Raw genomic sequence first — 22,334 nt, 5'->3', positions numbered from 1 at the left:
AGTTCATTGCACCCTCCATCGGTAATGCTAGAATTCAAATGTTGTTGGCCCACCCTTAGGCTCGATGACAGCTTCCACACTCGCAGGCATACGTTGAATAACGTGCTGGAAGGTTTCTTTGGGAATGGCAACCCATTCTCACGGAGTGGTGCACTGAGGAGAGGTATCGATGTCGGTCGGTGAGGCCTGGCACGAAGTCGGCGTTCCAAAACATCCCAAAGGTGTATAGGATTCAGACCGGGACTCTGGATAGGCCAGTCCATTACAGGGCTGATATTGTCGTGTAACCAGTCCGCCAGAGGCCGTGCTCGATCGTGTGAAAGATGCAATCGCCATCCCCGAATTGCTCTTCATCAGTGGGAAGCAATAAAGTGCTTAAAACATCAGTGTAGGTCTGTGCTGTGATAGTGCCACGCAGAACAACAAGGGGTGGACTCCCTCTCCACGAAAAACACGACGACACCATAACACCACCGTCCCCGAATTTTACTGTTGCCACTACACACGTTCCCAGATGACGTTCATAGAGCATTCGCCATACCCACACCCTGTCATCGGATGGCCAGATTGTGTACTGTGATTCGTTACTCCACACAACGTTTTTCCACTGTTGAATCTTTACGCCCCTTACGCCAAGCGAGGCGTCGTTTGGTATTTACCTGCGTGATGTGTGGCATATATACAACCGCTCGACCATGAAATCCAAGTTTCCTCACCTCCCGCCTAACTGTCATAGTACTTGCAGTGGATTCTGATGCAGTTTGGAATTCCTATGTGATAGTCTGGACAGATGTCTGCCTATTACACATCAAGACGCACTTTAACTGTCGGCAGTCTTTGTCAGTCAACAGACGAGGTCGTCCTGTACACTTTTGTGTTCTACGTGTCCCTTCACGTTTCCAATTTACTACCTCATCGGAAACAGTCGACCTAGGGATGTTTAGGAGTGTGGAAATCTCGCGTACAGACGTATGACACAAGTGACACCCAATCACCTGACTACATTCGGAGTCTGTGAGTTCCGCGGACGGAACCACCCGGCTGCTACTGTCGCAGGTTCGAATCCTGCCTCGGGCATGGAGGTGTGTGCTGTCCTTAGGTTAGTAAGGTTTAAGAAGTTCTAAGTTTAGGGGACTGTTGACCTCAGATGTTAAGTCCCATAGGGCTTAGAGCCATTTGAACCATTTGAGTTCCGCGGAGCGCCAAACTCTGCTCTCTCACATTGTGTAATGATTACTGGGAGCTGAAGAAGCTTGCACAGGATAGAGTAGCATGGAGAGCTGCATCAAACCAGTCTCAGGACTGAAGACCACAACAACAACAATACTGAGGTCACTGATATGGAGTACCTCGCAAGGTGGCAGCGCAATGCAGCTAGTATGAAAAACGTATCTTTTTTTTTGGGGGGGGGGGGGGGGGTCCGGATACTTTTGATCACGTCTACATCTACATGACTACTCTGCAATTCACATTTAAGTGCTTGGCAGTAGTGTACGTATTGTGAAATTAGGGACACAACAAGAAAATCAGGGAAATTAGGGCTAAGAAGTTGGTTTGTCGACAACCGTTCTTCCCAAGCGCCACCCTCTAAAGGAAAAGGCAAGAAGGATCAGACAGTGGTGCCAGAAATACCCTACGCCAGACACCGTCAGTTGACTTGCTGAGTATAAACGTAGATCTAGACAAGGAGCAATCCGTGGCTCTACATTTTCCGCCATGCCCCTCTTGTGTGATTCCGTAGATGCCGACTTCTCTCGTCTGTTTGCAGATAGATAGCAGGCAGCAGGCGTGGACAACGCCAAAATAGGAAATGTAGATTTATTATTCCATTTGTTCATTAGGAAGGAGGAGAGTCGAAATAATAGCTGGGGAGCGTATGAAATGTGTTGCCACAGGTGAGTGCTAAAGACCAACTGATCAAGTGATGTAGGAATTTAACATGCTGTTGACAGGGCAGGCGAAGAAAGAGTTGTTTGGGGAAGTCGTACCAGGAGGAGAGGGAGGAGGGAAGGGCTGTTCTCCGCTGGGAGACGTACGCCTCGACCAGTGCTTTACGCTGCGCTTGCGAGTAAAATTATGCTGCTGTTTCTTTGTAATACGGTAAGAATACGACAGCGAAGTTTTCGGCAGCGAAGCGACAGAGCGCAGTCTGTAAGGGTGGGGTAGGGAGGGAGGGGCGGGGAGGGGGGAGGGTGTGGGGTCTCTCCCCGCGGGTCTGGCGCGCCCAGCCGCTCAGAATTCGATTTGCTCGCTTTGCGGAGATGAAAGTTATTAGCCTAAGAAATCCGGCCTGCCGGGGGCGGCCCCTCCTTCGGGAACTCGCAGCTGCACGACACTGCTGCTTCTCTGCTGTCTGCTGCACTGTCTCTTGTTACGCATGTGCCTGACTCTTTTTAAGCCTTCGCAAACCTCCCTCCTACTGCATTATGTTTTCATACTTTTTGAAGTAATACGCCGCAGTTAAATCTTTCTAGATGTTCACTCCATTTCCTCCTGTTGTCCTCGACTCCATTTCGTATTATGATTAGTTCCTCCAAGTAAATGTCGCCTCATCGTACGCCTGCTCTGATACAACCTCTCACAGCCCTAACAAATCTCACCTCGGCCCCACGAACTTTACTTTAATAACCTTTGTTATTGCCCACTACTCGCTACTTCCGTGTCGGAAGTTGCATGCGGCTTTTCGCGGATGATGCTGTAGTATACAGGGAAGTTGCAGCATTAGAAAATTGCAGCGTAATGCAGTAAGATCTGCAGCGGATAGGCACTTGGTTCAGGGAGTGGCAACTGACCCTTAACATAGACAAACGTAATGTATTGCGAATACATAGGAAGAAGGATCCTTTATTGTATGATTGTATGATAGCGGAACAAACAGTGGTAGCAGTTACTTCTGTAAAATATCTGAGAGTATGTGTGCGGAACGATTTGAAGTGGAATGACCATATAAAATTAATTGTTGGTAAGGCAGGTACCAGGTTGAGATTCATTGGGAGAGTCCTTAGAAAATGTAGTCCATCAACAAAGGAGGTGGCTTACAAAACACTCGTTCGACCTATACTTTAGTATTGCTCATCAGTGTGGGATCCGTACCAGATCGGGTTGACGGAGGAGATAGAGAAGATCCAAAGAAGAACGGCGCGTTTCGTGAAAGGGTAACCGTGATAGCGTTACGGAGATGTTTAGCAAACTCAAGTGGCAGACTCTGCAAGAGAGGCGCTCTGCATCGCGGTGTAGCTTGCTGTCCAGGTTTCGAGAGGGTGCGTTTCTGGATGAGGTATCGAATATATTGCTTCTCCCTACTTATACCTCCCGAGGAGATCACGAATGTAAAATTAGAGAGATCCGAGCGCGCACGGAGGCTTTCCGGCAGTCGTTCTTCCTGCGAACCAAACGCGACTGGAAGAGGAAAGGGAGGAAATGACAGTGGCATGTAAAGTGCCCTCCGCCACACACCGTTGGGTGGCATGTAGATGAAGACGTAGATTATCCGTGTGTAGCTGGGACAGGAAAGTAACAACACATTGGTTCCGAGGAGTTGAGGAACATTCGGTAGCACAAGGAAATGTTTTGAGAACGAAATTATTGGTTCCGAGGAGTTGAGAAACATTCGGTAGCACAAGGAAACGTTTTGAGAACGCAATTATTGAAATTGGAAAGAGCCTTCGGCAGGTGGTAACTTCCAATGGGACCAGACTGCTAAGGTCATGGGTCCCTAGGCTAACTCACTATTTAATCCAACTTAAACTAACTTAGGCTAAGGACAACATGTCCGAGGGTGGACTCGAACCTCCGACGGGGGGAGCAGCACGAACCGTAGCAAGGAGAAACAGACCGCATAGGTACCCGGCGCTGCCCCTTACGTAGGGAATATTGAGTGATCGAGCAGCTGTGAAGCTGAGAACAGGAAACAGACACACAGTGAAAAGACGTAAGAATATGGGAGGGAAAGGACAGAGAGAGGGTGAGAAGGAAACGAAACTGGCACGTGATCGAGAAACAGTATCTGCAAAGGTCAGCCGATGCACCACTGTCACTAAGTAACGTTCCCGTACAGCTGATTCTAGGCCTTTGCACAATCACGAAAATTACAAGTGTGTGAGAATTCTGTTATGAATAAAAACTCTGTACTCCAGAGGGGAGGCAAGCGTCCCCTCTCGGCGCCTTCCATCCTCAGTCACCTATTCTACTAATTTTCAGTTTTTCATAAGAACCATATACCAAGCACAAATAAACGGTGAACGAGTAAAAATCACCGGTTCCCAGAAAAGAGCAATCACCAGTGAACTACACTAGTGGCAATGAAAGTTGCTACACCTAGAAGAAATGCAGATTAGGAACGGATATTCATTGGACAAATATATTATTCTAGAACTGACATGTGATTTCATTTTCACGCAATTTGGGTGCATGGTTCCTGAGGAATCAGTACCCAGAATAATCACCTCTGGCCGTAATAACGGACTTGATACGTCTGGGCATTGAGTCAACGAGAGCTTCGATGGCGTGTACAGGAACAGCTGCCCATGCAGCTTCAACACAATACCACAGTTCATCAAGAGTAGTGACTGGCGTATTGTGACGAGCCGGTTGCTCGGCCACCATTGACCAGACGTTTTCAATTGGTGAGAGATCTGGAGAATGAGCTGGCCAGGGCAGCAGTGGAACATTTTCTGTATCCAGAAAGGCCCGTACAAGACCTGCAACATGCGGTCGTGCGTTACCTGCTGAAATGTAGGGTTTCGCAGGGATCGAATGAAGGGTAGATCTACGGGTCGTAATACATCTGAAATGTAACGTCCACCGTTCAAAGTGCTGTCAATGCGAACAAGAGGTGGCCGAGACGTGCAACCAATGGCACCCCATACCATCACGCGAGGTGATACGGCAGTATGGCGATGACGAATACACGCTTCAAATGTGCGTTCACCGCGATGTCGTCAAACACCGATGCGACCATCATGATGCTGTAAACAGAACCTGGATTCATACGAAAAAATGACGTTTTGCCAGTCGTGCACCCAGGTTCGTCGTTGACTACACCATCGCAGGCGCTCCTGTCTGTGATGCAGCGTCAAGGGTAACCGCAGCCACGGTCTCCGAGCTGATAGTCCATGCTGCTGCAAACGTCGTCGAACTGTTCGAGCAGATGGTTGTTGTCTTGCAGACGTCCCCATCTGTTGACTCAGGGATCGAGACGTGGCTGCACGATCCGTACAGCCCTGCGGATAATATGCCTGTCATCTCGACTGCTAGTGATACGAGGCCGTTGGTATCCATTACGGCGTTCCGTATTACCCTCCTGAACCCACCGAGTCCATATTCTGCTAACAGTCATTGGATCTCGACCAATGCGAGCAGCAATGTCGCGATACGATAAACCGCAATCGCGATAGGCTACAATCCGACCTTTATCAAAGTCGGGAACGTGGTGGCACGCATTTCTCCTCCTTACACGAGGCATCATAACAACGTTTCACCGGGCAACGCCGGTCAACTGTTGTTTGTGTACGAGAAATCGGTTGGTAACTTTCCTCACCTCAGCGCGTTGTAGGTGACGCCACCGGCGCCAATCTTGTGTGAATGCTCTGAAAAGCTAATCATTTGCATATCACAGCATCTTCTTCCTGTCGGTTAAATTACGCGTCTATAGCACAACATCTTCGCGGTGTAGCAACTTTAATGGCCAGTAGTGTAGTTCCCAAGGATGAACGAGGTTGCCCATGTCTAGTCAGAGCCCGCCTCGCTATGGAGCGCCAGGTCTTGCATCGCACGTAAGATACGCTCTATAAAGGAACTGTATACTTGCCGGTTTATGCCTTTCCCTTACTTTCCTGACAGAAAGAGAATGTACCGTTCCAGGTCGATCACACAGTAACTGTCATAATTAGTGGAAACACGAGACGGTGCCTCGGTTCCTCTGTTACAGAAATGACGTGGCAGGAGTGAGGGCCGCCGCAGGTGCCGCGGCCGGCAGTTACAAGTGTAGCGGCTGCCCTCCATCTCCGCCTCCGGCAGTTTTTACGGCGCCAGTTGGCTCCTGCCTCTATCGCCGCCGCTGGCCGACAGCTGCGCGGAACGCGATGGCTGCGCCGTCACGGCCGCAGTTTCTTACGAACTGCCTCCCACCACTGGGCTAAAGTGATTTAGGGCCCTTGCGGGGGAGATTTGATCCTGTTGTTGTGGTCTTCAGTCCGAAGACTGGTTTAATGCAGCTCTCCACTCTATCCCGCGCAACCCTCAACTTCTCTGCATAACTACTGCAACCTATACTCCTGGAAATGGAAAAAAGAACACATTGACACCGGTGTGTCAGACCCACCATACTTGCTCCGGACACTGTGAGAGGGCTGTACAAGCAATGATCACACGCACGGCACAGCGAACACACCAGGAACCGCGGTGTTGGCCGTCGAATGGCGCTAGCTGCGCAGCATTTGTGCACCGCCGCCGTCAGTGTCAGCCAGTTTGCCGTGGCATACGGAGCTCCATCGCAGTCTTTAACACTGGTAGCAAGCCGCGACAGCGTGGACGTGAACCGTATGTGCAGTTGACGGACTTTGAGCGAGGGCGTATGGTGGGCACGCGGGAGGCCGGGTGGACGTACCGCCGAATTGCTCAACACGTGGGGCGTGAGGTCTCCACAGTACATCGATGTTGTCGCCAGTGGTCGGCGGAAGGTGCACGTGCCCGTCGACCTGGGACCGGACCGCAGCGACGCACGGATGCACGCCAAGACCGTAGGATCCTACGCAGTGCCGTAGGGGACCGCACCGCCACTTCCCAGCAAATTAGGGACACTGTTGCTCCTGGGGTATCGGCAAGGACCATTCGCAACCGTCTCCATGAAGCTGGGCTACGGTCCCGCACACCGTTAGGCCGTCTTCCGCTCACGCCCCAACATCGTGCAGCCCGCCTCCAGTGGTGTCGCGACAGGCGTGAATGGAGGGACGAATGGAGACGTGTCGTCTTCAGCGATGAGAGTCGCTTCTGCCTTGGTGCCAATGATGGTCGTATGCGTGTTTGGCGCCGAGGTGAACGCCACAATCAGGACTGCATACGACCGAGGCACACAGGGCCAACACCTGGCATCATGGTGTGGGGAGCGATCTCCTACACTGGCCGTACACCTCTGGTGATGGTCGAGGGGACACTGAATAGTGCACGGTACATCCAAACCGTCATCTAACCCATCGTTCTACCATTCCTAGACCGGCAAGGGAACTTGCTGTTCCAACAGGACAATGCACGTCCGCATGTATCCCGTGCCACCCAACGTGCTCTAGAAGGTGTAAGTCAACTACCCTGGCCAGCAAGAACTCCGGATCTGTCCCCCATTGAGCATGTTTGGGACTGGATGAAGCGTCGTCTCACGCGGTCTGCACGTCCAGCACGAACGCTGGTCCAACTGAGGCGCCAGGTGGAAATGGCATGGCAAGCCGTTCCACAGGACTACATCCAGCATCTCTACGATCGTCTCCATGGGAGAATAGCAGCCTGCATTGCTGCGAAAGGTGGATATACACTGTACTAGTGCCGACATTGTCCATGCTCTGTTGCCTGTGTCTATGTGCCTGTGGTTCTGTCAGTGTGATCATGTGATGTATCTGACCCCAGGAATGTGTCAATAAAGTTTCCCCTTCCTGGGACAATGAATTCACGGTGTTCTTATTTCAATTTCCAGGAGTGTATATCGATTTACTTTCTCCGACCTTTGGTCTGCCTTCAAACCCCCTCCTACACACACAGTTCAGTCTCACAATTCGTTGGTACCTCAGAATGCCTCCTTATCGACCAGTGCCTTCCCTTGTTCAAGTCTGAAGCCCCTTGTCACGGTCCGTGCGGCTTTCCCCGTCGGAGGTTCGAGTCCTCCCTCGGGCATGGGTGTGTGTGTTGTTCTTAGCATAAGTTAGTTTAAGTTAGATTAAGTAGTGTGTAAGCTTAGAGACCGATGACCTCAGCAGTTTCGTCCTTACCACAAATTTCCAAATTTCTCTTACTCAAGCTCTGCCATAAATTTCTACTTTCCCCCAGTTGTGTTTAGTACCTCTTTATTAGTTATTCGATCTAACTGTCTAATCTTCAGCATCCTTCTGCAACACAACATTTCAAAATCTCCAATCCTCTTCTTGTCTGAACTGTTTATCGATCACGTTTCATTCCTGTCCAAGGCTACACTCTGGACAAATACTTTCACAAAACAATTCCTAGTATATTTTAGTTTTCTCCGTTTCATCCCTGCTGCCTTTAGTAACCATTTTCAAAAGCTTTCTCGAAATTGGTTTGACTTCTGCTGTTTATCTTTTACGGCAATTCGTAGTGTCAGTATGGCAGCGCGTGTTCGTACATGTATTATGAACCCTAATGGTTCAAAATGGCTCTGAGCACTATGGGACTTAACTTCTGAGGTCATCACTCCCCTAGAACTTAGAACTACTTAAACCTAACTAGCCTAAGGACATCATACACATCCATGCCCGAGGCAGGATTCGAACCTGCGACCGTAGCAGTAACGCGGCTGCAGATTGAAGTGCCTAGAACTGCTCGGCCACACCGGCCGGCTCCACAGTGTTCAAATCGTTGATTTCGAAAATGGTGGGTATCGAGGTCACACTTCAAAAAGACTGTAAAAATTATATATAGGGCGGGTGCTAGCAGTTGTGAATATTACGAAAGTCATTGACGCAAATTACTGAGCCGAACTACGTACAGTAGTTGTTTTGGCAATCAATCGTAAGCTAATATCTGCTTTTCCAGCGCGTGGTTTTATGATGTTGTTCCACTTTAGTTCGCTCCGGATGGTTACTTGTTACCCGCTGGTGTTTTACAGCTGATAATGTTTCCGCTGATTTATTGCCTATAGTGTAAGACAGCAGTAAGGGACCTCTTTGATTATTTACGAGCAATATGTTAAATTTATTAACGTTGATAGTCAACTGTCCGCCCTTCAGCATTCGCCGATCCTCCGCCGACCTTCCTGCATTTTGCTGCAGTTTTCTGACAAAACAGCTTTCTGTTTACAACAATATCGTACTCATACGTCTTCACAAAGTTTCCTACCTTATCCACCTTTATTTACGAAAACTGTAAATAGTAAGGGCTTTACGGATAATGTCTGTGATGTATGTATGTAAAGGATGGCTTGGAGAAAACAAGAGCAGCCTACAAATACGATTAAAAATTGCAGACACATATGATACAGACACTTCCCATGCTGACCTGATGGCTACGTTCGGTGTTCGGTAGTTTTAGAAGACTCGTGGAAAGGAATTGGGCACCTCCATTGACACAGTTAGTCTGACAACTATGCGCTCATTTTGTTCACTAAGCTATACGGCGGGACTGAATGCCACCCGCAAGTCAGCCAACATGGCATCAGCACTGGCGACTGGAATCAGCCACAGGAGAGTCCTGCGAATTCTAGGCTACATTCCTAAGCAACCTTTCTACGTTCAAAAAATGGCTTTGAGTACTATGGGACTTAACATCTGAGGTCATCAGTCCCCCAGACTTAGAACTACTTAAGCCTAACTACGCTAAGGACATCACAAGCCTCCATGCCCGAGGCAGGATTCGAACCTGCGACTGTAGTAGCAGCGCGATTCCGGACTGAAGCGCCTAGAACCACTCGGCCACAACGGCCGGCTTTTCTACGTCCGCTCAGTGAACAAGGCAGCGACTTTCAGAATCGTTTGCAGTGTTTCTGTGCAAGATTTTGTTTACCAGTGAAGTATCCATCACAAATCAGGTGCAAATTGGTCCTCGCAATATACACTAGCGCTGACTGAAATTCCACACTGAGCTAGAAGATAAACGACGATGTTGGCGTGTCACGGTGAAGTATGGAGTTTTAAGAATCGCACCAGCGGTCCTCGTTTCAGTGACGGAATTCCAAACAGCCCTAAGTATCCTAACAGATATGATTCCGCAGTTATTAGAAGACATCCCACTGGACATAGGGCAACCCACGTGATACCAACATGGCGGATGTCCGACTCAATCCGCACTCTTAATTACAGACGTTCTCAACGGAGAGTTGTCCCCCGTCGGAGGTTCGAGTCCTCCCTCGGGCATGGGTGTGTGTGTTGTCCTTAGCGTAATGTAACCGATGACCTCAGCAGTTTGGTACCTTAGTCCTCACCACCAATTTCCAATTTTTCCAACAGTGAGTTAGAGACTGATGATGGAACCTTTCGAGTCGTCCCATATTCCTACGCAAACTCCGGCAACCATCTGCTGGGATATTCATGAGGATTACACTGTTGTCCCTGAAAAGACAGTGTCTGTAGGACAGTGTCCCGTTTATTTAGAAAAGGCTACTTTTCTGCGCTTTTTCCCGTAAGTGGAACCACTGCGTGAAAGTCTTCCGGCTGCTATTGATGGACCGTCGTCATCGGATAAATAACGAAATCAAAGACTGACAAAGAGAGGGAATACAAAACCCTATTGTTATCGTGCCGCCTCGGTTGTTTCCGGGTGGTTATTTATGTTCCTCGCACGCCGTGGCTGTGTGTTTACTTCCGTGATAGCGGCTAGCCGCGACGACGGAAACGTGTAGCCGTCAGCTCTATTGAAATAGAACGTATCCGCCACCAGGAAAGAAGCGTGGCGATACGATAACAAAAATATTTTGGATTTCCCTTCTTGGTCAGTATCTGATTTCAGTATTTACCCAATGACAATGGTCCACCATTACTGCCTGACTGTTTTTTACCCAGCAACTCGACTCCCCCCCCCCCCCCCCCCCAAAAAAAAAAACGCGGAATAGTAGCCTTATCCTTTGATAGCGTTCAGCCACCCACAGGGAGACCAGCGGAATCCTGAAGAAGATCCCAACAGAGGGATCGAAACGTCGAGCATTGAAGGCTCGGAATACGACGGGGTGGAACGGCTCAGAAGATACTACCATCGAGACAAAGAAAGGCCACGAAGACTGGCGGACGTCAAGCCTATACAAAAACAATTGGAAACAGTTGGATCTGCCGTTCAGAAAACGTAAAAGTCCTGCAAATGTAGCAAACTCTACACCTCTGGACTTTTACCTGTCGGGAAAATTAAAACGAGAGATTTACAGGGAAACACCGACCACTGTCGAATACCTGACACGCCATAATACATGGGCCCGTCGTGCGTTAAGTCCAGACGAAATTCAGTGTGCTGGGAATAGCTTTGCAGTATATGTCAGTGCTCGAGATACAACCATTAATAGCACCTGATACGACCGTTATAATAACAGACAGTAAATCGTGGCTGAGTCACGTGTCGGCTTACTTTGCTAAAGAAACGCGGACGTTTGTGTAACCTCTTCTATTGATAGCGCTGTTAAATTGAAACTATCAGATCAAGTTCCCAATAGGATAATAAAAGAAATTAGGTGATGAGTCAAATGTTAAAAATACATTTGTTGTCTTCGTATATCCATAGTTGAAACGGACGATTTGGGACGTCGGCTAGTATAATTTATGTTAAAAAATGACGAAATTCCTCCAGCTGTATTAAGGTGTTGGTTTTATTGGCAACTAGGTAGATAGTAATTGGTATCAGTTACTATCTGCATTCCGCATGGAACACCCATATCTCACCACTGATTACTAGTGTTAGACACATAAGGTTACAGTCAACAAATATGGGCCTGAAGATTATGTTGTAACAACATGGAAACTAGTTGTCAATAAAACCAACACCTTAAAACAGCTAGAGGAATTTCGTCATTTTTTTGACATACATTTGTTGTCACTGTGAGGTTTTATTCTTGTTCCTTTCTTTTTTCCTTTTTTTTTAAATAAGATTTGGATTAATGAGAAAAAGTTAATAGAATTAAATGAAATTAACGATTACAAAATTTTAATGAGCCGAGAAAATCGCTAGGTCATTGAGCCCTCTTCGTAAGTTCTTACCACTGTCACAAAAAGTACATAGTTCTATTAAAAAACCGCTGTCAGAATTCGGCAGACATAAACGAATTGCTGTAGCCCGGCGAATTTTATTACTATCTACATTTCTGGCCTTTGAAAACTACATTTTACAGTTAGCTGGGCACATTGGGAGCCGTAAATTAGCGAACCCCGCCCGCCTTGGTAGCCTAAACCTTCCGAACATCGTCAACAGCAGAGCTTCTGTCGCATTTGCGCGGGATACACAGCAAGCAACTTTGCTTTCTCATCGTGTCTCGCAGTTGTGAACGGCGGAATTCGTTCCGATTTGCGTAGTTTCGTTACGATGACAGTACAAACACAGCAATATCACACGCGACAGGAAATGTCTGTGTACTGTAAGTATGCAAACAGACGCGTTACTAGAATGAGATTATCACTCTGAAGCAGAGTGTGCGCCGATATGAAACTTCCTGTCAGATCAAAACTATGTGCCAGAACGAGACTCGAATTCGGGACCTTTGCCTTTCGCGGGCAAGTGCTCTACCAACTGAGCTACCCAAGCACGTCCTCATAGCTTCTACCAGTACCTCGTCTCCTACCTTCCAAACTTTACAGAAACTCTCCTGCGAACCTTGCAGAACTAGCACTCCTGAAAGAAAGGATATTGCGGAGACATGGCTTAGCTACAGTATGGGCGATGTTTCCATAATGAGATTTTAACCCTGCTGCGGAGTGTGCGTTGATATGAAACTTCTTGTCAGATTAAAACACTGTGCAAGACCGCGAGACTCGAAGTCGGGACCTTTGCCTTTCGCGGGCAAGTGCTCTACCATCTGAGATACCCAAGCAGGACTCACGCTCCTTCCTCACAGCTCACATGAGTCTCGGTCCGGCACACAGATTTAATCTGCCAGGAAGTCACGGAAGCGATATTGCTAACGAGGGACCGGCCGCTGTGGCCGAACGGTTCTAGGTGCTTCAGTTCGGAGCCGTGTTGCTGCTACGGTCGCAGGTTCGAATCCTGCCTCGGGCATGGATGTGCGTGATGTCCTTAGGTTAGTTAGGATTAAGCAGTTCTAAGTCTAGGGGACTGATGACCTCAGATGTTAAGTCCCATAGTGCTCAGAGCTATTTGAACCATTTTTGTTAACGAGGAAGCAGCAACGGCTACTGGAGTCAGGGATCGCCGGTCAAAAAGAGCGCTGGAGCGCCTTACCAGCAACAGCACATGGCGAGTGCGAGCGGGCGCCGCGCTACGGCAGCGACACGAGCGCTGCCGAGCCTCGTTATGGTTCAAATGGCTCTGAGCACTATGGAACTTAACGTCTGAGGTCATTAGTCCCCTAGAACTTGTAGTTGTGGTCTTCAGTCCTGAGACTGGTTTGATGCAGCTCTCCATGCTACTCTATCCTGTGCAAGCTTCTGAATCTGCTTAGTGTATTCATCTCTTGGTCTCCCTATACGATTTTTACCCTCCACGCTGCCCTCCAATGCTAAATTGGTGATCCCTTGATGCCTCAAATCATGTCCTACCAACCGGTCCCTTCTTGTAGTCAAGTTGTGCCACAAACTCCTCTTCTCCCCAATTCTATTCAATACCTACTCATTAGTTATGTGATCTACCCATCTGATCTTCAGCATTCTTCTGTAGCACCACATTTCGAAAGCTTCTATTCTCTTCTTGTCCAAACTATTTATCATCCATGTTTCACTTCTATACAAGGCTACACTCCATACAAATACTTTCAGAAACGACTTCCTGACACTTAAACCTATATTCGATGTTAACAAATTTCGCTTCTTCAGAAACGCTTTCCTTGCCATTGCCAGTCTACATTTTATATCCTCTCTACTTCGACCATCATCAGTTATTTTGCTCCCCAAATAGCAAAATTCCTTTACTACTTTAAGTGTCTCATTTCCTAATCTAATTCCCTCAGCATCACCCGATTTAATTCGACTACATTCCATTATTCTCGTTTTGCTTTTGTTGATGTTCATCTTATATCCTCCTTTCAAGACACTGTCCATTCCGCTCAACTGCTCTTCCAAATCCTTTGCTGTCTCTGACAAAATTACAATGACATCGGCGAACCTAAAAGTTTTTATTTCTTCTCCATGGGTTTTAATACCTACTCCGAGTTTTTCTTTTGTTTCCTTTACTGCTTGCTCAATATACAGATTGAATAACATCGGGGAGAGGCTACAGCCCTGTCTCACTCCCTTCCCAACCACTGCTTCCCATTCATGCCCCTCGACTCTTATGACTGCCATCTGGTTTCTGTACAAATTGTAAATAGCCTTACGCTCCCTGTATTGTACCCCTGCCACCTTCAGAATTTGAAAGAGAGTATTCCAGTCAACATTGTCAAAAGCTTTCTCTAAATCTACAAATGCTAGAAACGTAGGTTTGCCTTTTCTTCATATTTCTTCTAAGATAAGTCGTAAGGTTAGTATTGCCTCACGTGTTCCAACATTTCTGCGGAATCCAAACTGATCTTCCCCAATGTCCGCTTCTACCAGTTTTTCCATTCGTCTGTAAAGAATTCGCGTTAGTATTTTCAGCTGTGACTTATTAAACTGATAGTTCGGTAATTTTCACATCTGTCAACACCTGCTTTCTTCGGGATTGGAATTATTATATTCTTCTTGAAGTCTGCGGGTATTTCGCCTGTCTCATACAGCTTGCTCACCAGATGGTAGACTTTTGTCATGACTGGCTCTCCCAAGGCCGTCAGTAGTTCTAATGGAATGTTGTCTACTCCCGGGGCCTTGTTTCGACTCAGGTCTTTCAGTGCTCTGTCAAACTCTTCACGCAATATCGCATCTCCCATTTCATCTTCATCTGCATCCTCTTCCATTTCCAGTTCATCGCCCTTGTATAAACCTTCTATATACTCCTTCCACGTTTCCGCCTTCCCTTCTTTGCTTAGAACTGGGTTTCCATCTGAGCTCTTGATATTCATACAAGTGGCTCTCTTTTCTCCCAAGGTCTCTAATTTTCCTGTAGGCAGTATCTATCTTACCCCTAGTGAGATAAGCCTCTACATCCTTACATTTGTCCTCTAGTCATCCCTGCCTAGCCATTTTGCACTTCCTGTCGATCTCATTTTTGAGACGTTTGTATTCCTTTTTGCCTGCTTCATTTACTGCATTTTTATATTTTCTCCTTTCATCAATTAAATTCAATAATTATTCTGTTACCCACGGATTTCTATTAGCCCTCGTCTTTTTACCTACTTGGTCCTCTGCTGCCTTCATTACTTCATCCCTCAGAGCTACCCATTCTTCTTCTACTGTATTTCTTTCCTCCATTCCTGTCAATTGTTCCCTTATACTCTCCCTGAAACTCTCTACAACCTCTGGTTCTTTCAGTCTATCCAGGTCGCATCTCCTTAATTTAGCACCTTTTTGTAGTTTCTTCAGTTTCAATGTACAGTTCATAACCAATAGATTGTGGTCAGAGTCCACATCTGCCCCTGGAAATGTCTTACAATTTAATACCTGATTCCTAAATCTCTGTATTACTATTATATAATTTATCTGATACCTTTTAGTATCTCCAGGATTCTTCCATTTATACAACTTTCTTTTATGATTCTTGAACCAAGTATTAGCTATGATTAATTTATGCTCTGTGCAAAATTCTACCAGACAGCTTCCTCTTTCATTTCTTCCCCCCAATCCATATTCACCTACTATGTTTCCTTCTCTCCCTTTTCCTAGTGACGAATTCCAGTCACCCATGACTATTAAATTTTCGTCTCCCTTCACTACCTGAATAATTTCTTTTATCTCATCATACATTTCCTCAATTTCTTCATCATCTGCAGAGCTAGTTGGCATATAAACTTGTACTACTGTAGTAGGCGTGGGGTTTGTGTCTATCTTGGCCACAATAATGCGTTCACAATGCTGTTTGTAGTAGCTTACCCGCACTCCTATTTTTTTTATTCATTATTAAACCTACTCCTGCATACCCCTATTTGATTTTGTATTTATAGCCCTGTATTCATCTGACCAAAAGTCTTGTTCCTCCTGCCACCGAACTTCACTAATTCCCACTGTATCTAACTATAACCTATCCATTTCCCTTTTTAAATTTTCTAACCTACCTGCCCGATTAAGGGATCAGACATTCCACGCTCCGATCCGTAGAACGCCAGTTTTCTTTCTCCTGATAACGACATCCTCCTGAGTAGTCCCCGCCCGGAGATCCGAATGGGGGACTATTTTACCTCCAGAATATTTTACCCAAGAGGACGACATCATCATTTAATCATACAGTAAAGCTGCATGCCCTCGGGAAAAATTACGGCTGTAGTTTCCCCTTGCTTTCAGCCGTTCGCAGTACCAGCACAGCAAGGCCGTTTTGGTTAATGTTAGAAGGCCAGATCAGTCAATCATCGAGACTGTTGCCCCTGCAGCTACTGAAAAGGCTGCTGCCCCTCTTCAGGAACCACAAGTTTGTCTGGCCTCTCAACAGATACCCCTCCGTTGTGGTTGCACCTAGAACTTAGAACTACTTAAACGTAACTAACGTAAGGACATCACGCACGTCCATGCCCGTTGCAGGATTCGAACCTGCGAGCGTAGCAGTCGCGCGGTTCCAGACTGTAGCGCCTAGAACCGCTCGGCTACCTCAGCCGGCGAGTCTCGTCATCAGAGGGGCGGGTGCGGCCGAACGCCGTCCGCCACACACAGGCACGATCACCTCCGTCCACACAGGACGTCTTTCTTCCTCTGCAATACACCCGTCCCTGACTCTTTCTGTAAACAAGTAGCAGAGCTGACGCAGACACAGTGACGCGCTAAAACAATCACGGCTGCCCACACTCAGTGCGAGCACGTGACGCTGAAAAAGTAGTGCCGGACGGTTGTGGCCGAGCGGTTCTAGGCGCTTCAATCTGGAACCGCGCGACCGCAACGGTCGCAGGTTCGAATCCTGCCACGGGCATGGATGTGTGTGATGCCCTTAGGTTAGTTATGTTTCAGTAGTTCTAAGTTCTAGGGGACTGATGACGTCAGATGTTAAGTCCCACAGTGCTCGGAGCCATTTTTTTTTTTTTTTTTTTTAAGAAGTGAACAAGTGTAGCAGACACGAATGGAGAAGCGTTCTAGCGACTATACGGGCCGCGACTGGGGAAATCCACTGAAATCGGCCATTTTGACGGTGGGCTAATTGTCAGGGCTCAGCGTCTCGAAACGAGCATCTCGCAAACTACGAAACTGATCGTGTTTGGGGGGACGGAGCGAAATAGCGAGCTCATCGGTCCCATCGGATTAGGGAAGGACAAGGAAAGACGTCGGCCGTGCCCTTACAAAGGAACCATCCCGGCGTTTGCCTGAAGTTATTGGGGGGCATCACGGAACCTGAATCACGGTGGCCGGACGTGAGGGAGGGTGCAGTGGTTAACGCAGTGAATTCGCATTCGAGTGGACAACATCCGCGTCCGGCCCATATTTAAGTTGTCTGTGTTTTCCCTAAATCCCTTAAAAAAAATAATAAATAATGTGAACATGGGTCCTTTGAAATGACAAAGCAGATTTGCTTCCTCCTCCTCCTCCACACTCCCCCCCCCCCCCCCCCGCTGCCCTCCCTTAATGAGTTCTACCTCGTAGTCCGCCCCTCATGACCTCGATGTCGACGGCACGCTAAACCCTCACATCCTCCCCTTTTTTCAGTGAAAAATGAGAGTGAATTACTAACATCCTCAGCGCAAGAAAAAATAAGTGCATTTGTTTGTGTTATCTGTAGTGAAAAATAAAATAAAATGATCGTAAGTTATTGTTGGCCGTGAGGCCCCTTTGCGGGGAAGTTCGCCGATGTATTGCAAGGCCTTTTTAGTTGACGCCACTTCGACGACTTGCGAGTCAATGATGATGATGAACACACAACACCCAATCATCACGGGGCAGAGAAAATCCCTGGCCCCGCCGGGAATCGAACCCGGAACTCCGTGAGCCGGAAGCGAGAACGCTACCGCAAGACCACGAGCTGCGGACATTTGTAGCAGTAATTAAGAAATAGTAAAATGTGTCGAAAATCCTCTAATACCAGGTGTACCGGTACGAAATGAGCGTTTTTTGTGAAAATGAAACACTAATTGAAAAGTACAAATATTTTATTCAAAGTACTGACCATTGCTTTCTAAACATTTTGAGCACCTTTCTGGCAATTTGTGGACACCACGCCAGTACAAAAGGTTCGTCTTTTGAAGCAAACCAATCAGATATCCAATTTTCGACTTCTTCGCAGGGATCGAAGTGTTCCTCAGGCAATGCGTGTCCCATTGATGAAAACAAATGCTAGTCGGAAGGGGCCAAGCCTGGTGAATACGGCGGGTGGGGTAGCAGCTCCCAGCCGAGTTTTTTGATTGTATCCTAAACCAGTTTTGTTTTCTGTGCAGGTGCACTGTCGTGTAAAAAAATTACTTTGCCATGTCTTATGACCCATTCTGGTCTTTTTTCGATCAATGGATAGTTCAGATTGATCATTTGTTGTCTGTAGCGATTAGTATTCACAGTTTCACCGAGTATTAGAAGCTCATGATACACCACACCTTTCTGATCCCACCAAACACGTAGCATTGTCTTCTTGCCGAGTCGATCTGGTTTTGCAGTCGATGTTGATGGATGTCCCGGATTAACCCACGATTTTTCCCGTTTAGGATTCTTAAAATAAATCCTTTTTTCATCGCCAGTAACAATTCGATGCAAAATTGATTTTCTTTCATGTCTTTGAAGCAAAATTTGGGAAATGGTTTTTCGGTTTTCCATCTGTCTTTCATTCAATTCATGTGGCACCCATTTTCCACGCTTTTGGATCTTTCCCATAGCTTTCAAACGGTCAGAAATTGTTTGTTGTGCAAGATTCAGCATTGCTGCCATTTGCTTCTGACTCAAAGTATCATCTTCATCCAATATTGGTTGCAATTCGGCGTCTTCGAACTTTTTTTGGTGGTCTTCCACGTTCTTCAGTTCTTACATCAAAATCATTATTTCTGAACCGTTGAAACCATCTTTTGCATTTTGCTTCTGATACAGCATGATCACCTCGAGAAGCATCCGATGTGGCTCTGCAGCACTTTTTTTTTTTTTCAAATGAAAAAATGTTAATGCTTTCCGCAAATCATCACTTTCTGGTACAAAATTCGACATTGTTAATACAATGAAAACATGGTTCAAATGGCTCTGAGCACTATGGGACTTAACATCTGTGGTCATCAGTCCCCTAGAACTTAGAACTACTTAAACCTAACTAACCTAAGGACATCACACACATCCATGCCCGAGGCAGGACTCGAACCTGCGACCGTAGCAGTCACGCGGTTGCGGACTGAGCGCCTTAACCGCGAGACCACCGCGGCCGGCTGACGCAAACATGATTTTGTTTGTTCTAGGACTTGATCTTTGACAGATGTCATACCAACTAAACAAAAAAAAATTAAGGCTCGTTCACAACAAATGTTCCCTATCGACACGTCTGTATCTTAACGCTCATTTCCTACCGGTACACCTGGTAAATACCACACTTTATATATTTGTGAGATATTAAATAACAGCCGGCTGGAGTGGCCGAGTGGTTCTAGGCGCTACAGTCTGGAGCTGCGCGACCGCCACGGTCGCTGGTTCGAATCCTGCCTCGGGCATGGATGTGTGTGGTGTCCCTAGGTTAGTTAGGTTTAAATAGTTCTAAGTTCTAGGGGACTCATGACCTCAGAAGTTAAGTCCCATAGTGCTCAGAGCCATTTCAACCACTTTTTTTTATTAAATAACAATGTAATTGGCACATAGCTGGGCAGCTAGAAGACAGACAAATACAATAATAAGTAATAAACTCACTGCTATGTTGCGTTTCACAGGTGCATCAACACGGTCACAATTTCTTGGAAGATACGTGTATCCTCGTAACTTCCCGCATGACGTGACACACGGAATTGGTGACTTATCTGCATACAGAACCCATATAACGCCAAGGATACACGCGTCAATACTTTGCCTACGTCCTGCAAAGTGTCATTAACTACGGCGAAAAGTTTTAGTGTTCTGTGTCGTCAGTTACATGTAACAGAAATATTAGAACGATAAACATGCTCTGGTGCCCCAGAGCCGAACATGTAAGGGCTCGTTAAACAGCGCGGTGTGTGTGTGTGTGTGTGTGTGTGTGTGTGAGTGAGAGAGAGAGAGAGAGAGAGAGAGAGAGAGAGAGAGAGAGAGAGAGAGAGAGGGAGAGAGAGAGAGAGAGAGAGCTGAACCTTGTGCGGTGCGGCGCGCGCTTCGCAGTGGCCAGGGCGCATGCGCGCTGCGTCAAATATAGCCGGCGGCGTGTCCCGTCATTAGGACTGCTAGCGCTAGCCTAGCTAACCTTCCGCAGCGCACGCAATCTGCCCGCACCGCGCAGTAAATATAGACGCCGCGGTGTGCAGTGCCGGCGCTCTACCGCGCAACCCGTCTGCTGTCCCACTTCTGCCGCGCTGCGCCACAGATGGCGAGTCAGTCGCAATTACCGAGCGCCTATTTACACGCTATTCAAGGCGCGAAACAAATGGCTCTCCAAGGCAAATGGAAAGACGCGGTAGCAGCGCACAGAGGTACTACGCACGGAGAACAGGCTGATATGATACCGAGCGCTGAAAGACAATTGACAAATTGTTGTTTTGTGTGCGGCCGCTACTGCGTACGTTGTAGAGGTGAAGGATATGGAAAGAAGAATACTGTCAGCACGAATGAAGCAATGAGTAAACAGAATGCAGGGAAGAGGGGAAGCCTGACTTTTTCCTCGAAAAGAACTGCTGTCAGATGGCGAACGTTGGTTTCGGAATTATTTGAGGATATCTGAGGCTAGTAACCGATCGTTTCTGAAGCTCCTCTTATCTGTCATTCGCGTGCCTAGAAACGAAGGCTGCTGAAGAATTACATTTCTTCTGTGTAAACAGCACGGTGACCAGCGCCACTTTTCTTTGAGGCATCAGTGGCAAAAGACCTTCTCGTCAGTATTTCCAACCCATACACTCAGATAGATTTCATTTTCTGCTTAACTTCCTCCACTATTGTTCGTGGCGAGCGCTCTTCTATAACACTGCATATTTCGTTTGTGGTGAAACGCGTTTGCTCCTCTCAAACATACGACCTCTGTTCACATCGTGCAAATGAGGAGAATGCTAGAATGAGATTTTCACTCTGCAGCGGAGTGTGCACTGATATGAAACTCCCTGGCAGATTAAAACTGTGTGCCGAGACTCGAATTCCGGACCTTTGCCTTTCACGCGGAAGTTCTCTACCAACTGAGCTACCCAAGCACGACTCACGACCCGACCTCACAGCTTCGATTCTGCCAGTACCTCGTCTCCTACTTTCCAAACTGGCAGAACAGTTGCCCGTGAAAGGCAAAGGTCCCGAGTTCGAGTCTCGGTCCAGCACACAGTTTTAATCTGCGAGGAGAATGCTGTTTCTTTAATTCGTTCCCTCCTACATTTCGGAAACCGTTATTGACTGAAACGTTACCGGTTACGCCAAATTTCATTCGATATGAGCTGGCCCTCGCGCAAGTCAAAAATTATCCTAAGGGCAAACACACACACACTCATGCCCGAGGGAGGACTCGAACCTCCGCCGGGACCAGCCGCACAGTCCATGACTGCAGCGCCTTAGACCGAAGAGGTTTACAGAAACAATATTTGCGACAGACTGACCAATGGTTCCTCTGCCTCCGACGTTCTTCTCGCTTAAGGACAGAATAAGCAAGATTACAGTTCCTACAGAGGCATGCAGGCAATCTTCAAGTGGAACAGCATAGGATATTAGGAGTACGGCACATCATAGCCTCCGCCATGAACTGAACATAGGGGCGTAAACTCATCTCGCTGAAGGAACTGTCGTGATTTTTGTCTCACCTGCACATACTGGATCCACTTCTTAGTGTCCGCTGTTGTTAACTGTAGAATTGAGTGTCCACTAAAATGTTACAGCAGCGTACATTATTACTGAATTTAAGTCCGCTCTCATCTGAATTCTTTCCTATCGAATGATTCGAGATCAAGAAGACATCTTCTCTAAGACAACGTACAGTATTAATATTCAGTATTTAGTTATAGGAACAGTTAATAGTGCTGTACTCACCAAAACACTACACTATTTTGTACGCCATCTGAAAAAAAGAAAAAAAAGCAGATGTAAAATTACTGCAATCCGGTACATTTCAATTAACATTTACAAGACATGATCAATACATACAACAAATAACTGAGGATGTAGGTTGCGAGTGCTACTCTGGGATGAAGAGGCTGGCGCAGCAGAGGAAGTCGTGGAGGGGTGCACTGAATCAGTCAGAAGACTGATGACTTCAAAAAAAACAACAAAGGACGTGACCCAGTGTGCCTTTCCTGTGGTGAACAACAGGACTGTAAAGCGATTCCTCTCGCAAATACCCACGAATCCCCTCCCCCGGCCATACCC

The 22,334-nt window shown here is 47.1% G+C and overlaps 1 long non-coding RNA gene across 1 annotated transcript in view; it reads right to left on the bottom strand.

The window, feature by feature from the left end:
- The window catches only part of LOC126273076 (uncharacterized), a 292,705-nt gene that overhangs the window by 114,610 nt on the left and 155,761 nt on the right, over positions 1-22,334 (bottom strand). Inside the window, exon 3 of the long non-coding RNA XR_007549302.1 lies at positions 21,999-22,026. This is a non-coding gene — a long non-coding RNA (uncharacterized LOC126273076). The remainder of the gene's footprint in view (positions 1-21,998; positions 22,027-22,334) is intronic.

The sequence above is a fragment of the Schistocerca gregaria genome, chromosome 5 (genome assembly GCF_023897955.1).
Source record: "Schistocerca gregaria isolate iqSchGreg1 chromosome 5, iqSchGreg1.2, whole genome shotgun sequence".
NCBI classification, from domain to species: domain Eukaryota; kingdom Metazoa; phylum Arthropoda; class Insecta; order Orthoptera; family Acrididae; genus Schistocerca; species Schistocerca gregaria.
The sequence above is the reverse complement of the archived record's forward strand: the minus strand, read 5'-3'. Positions and strand labels throughout refer to the sequence as shown.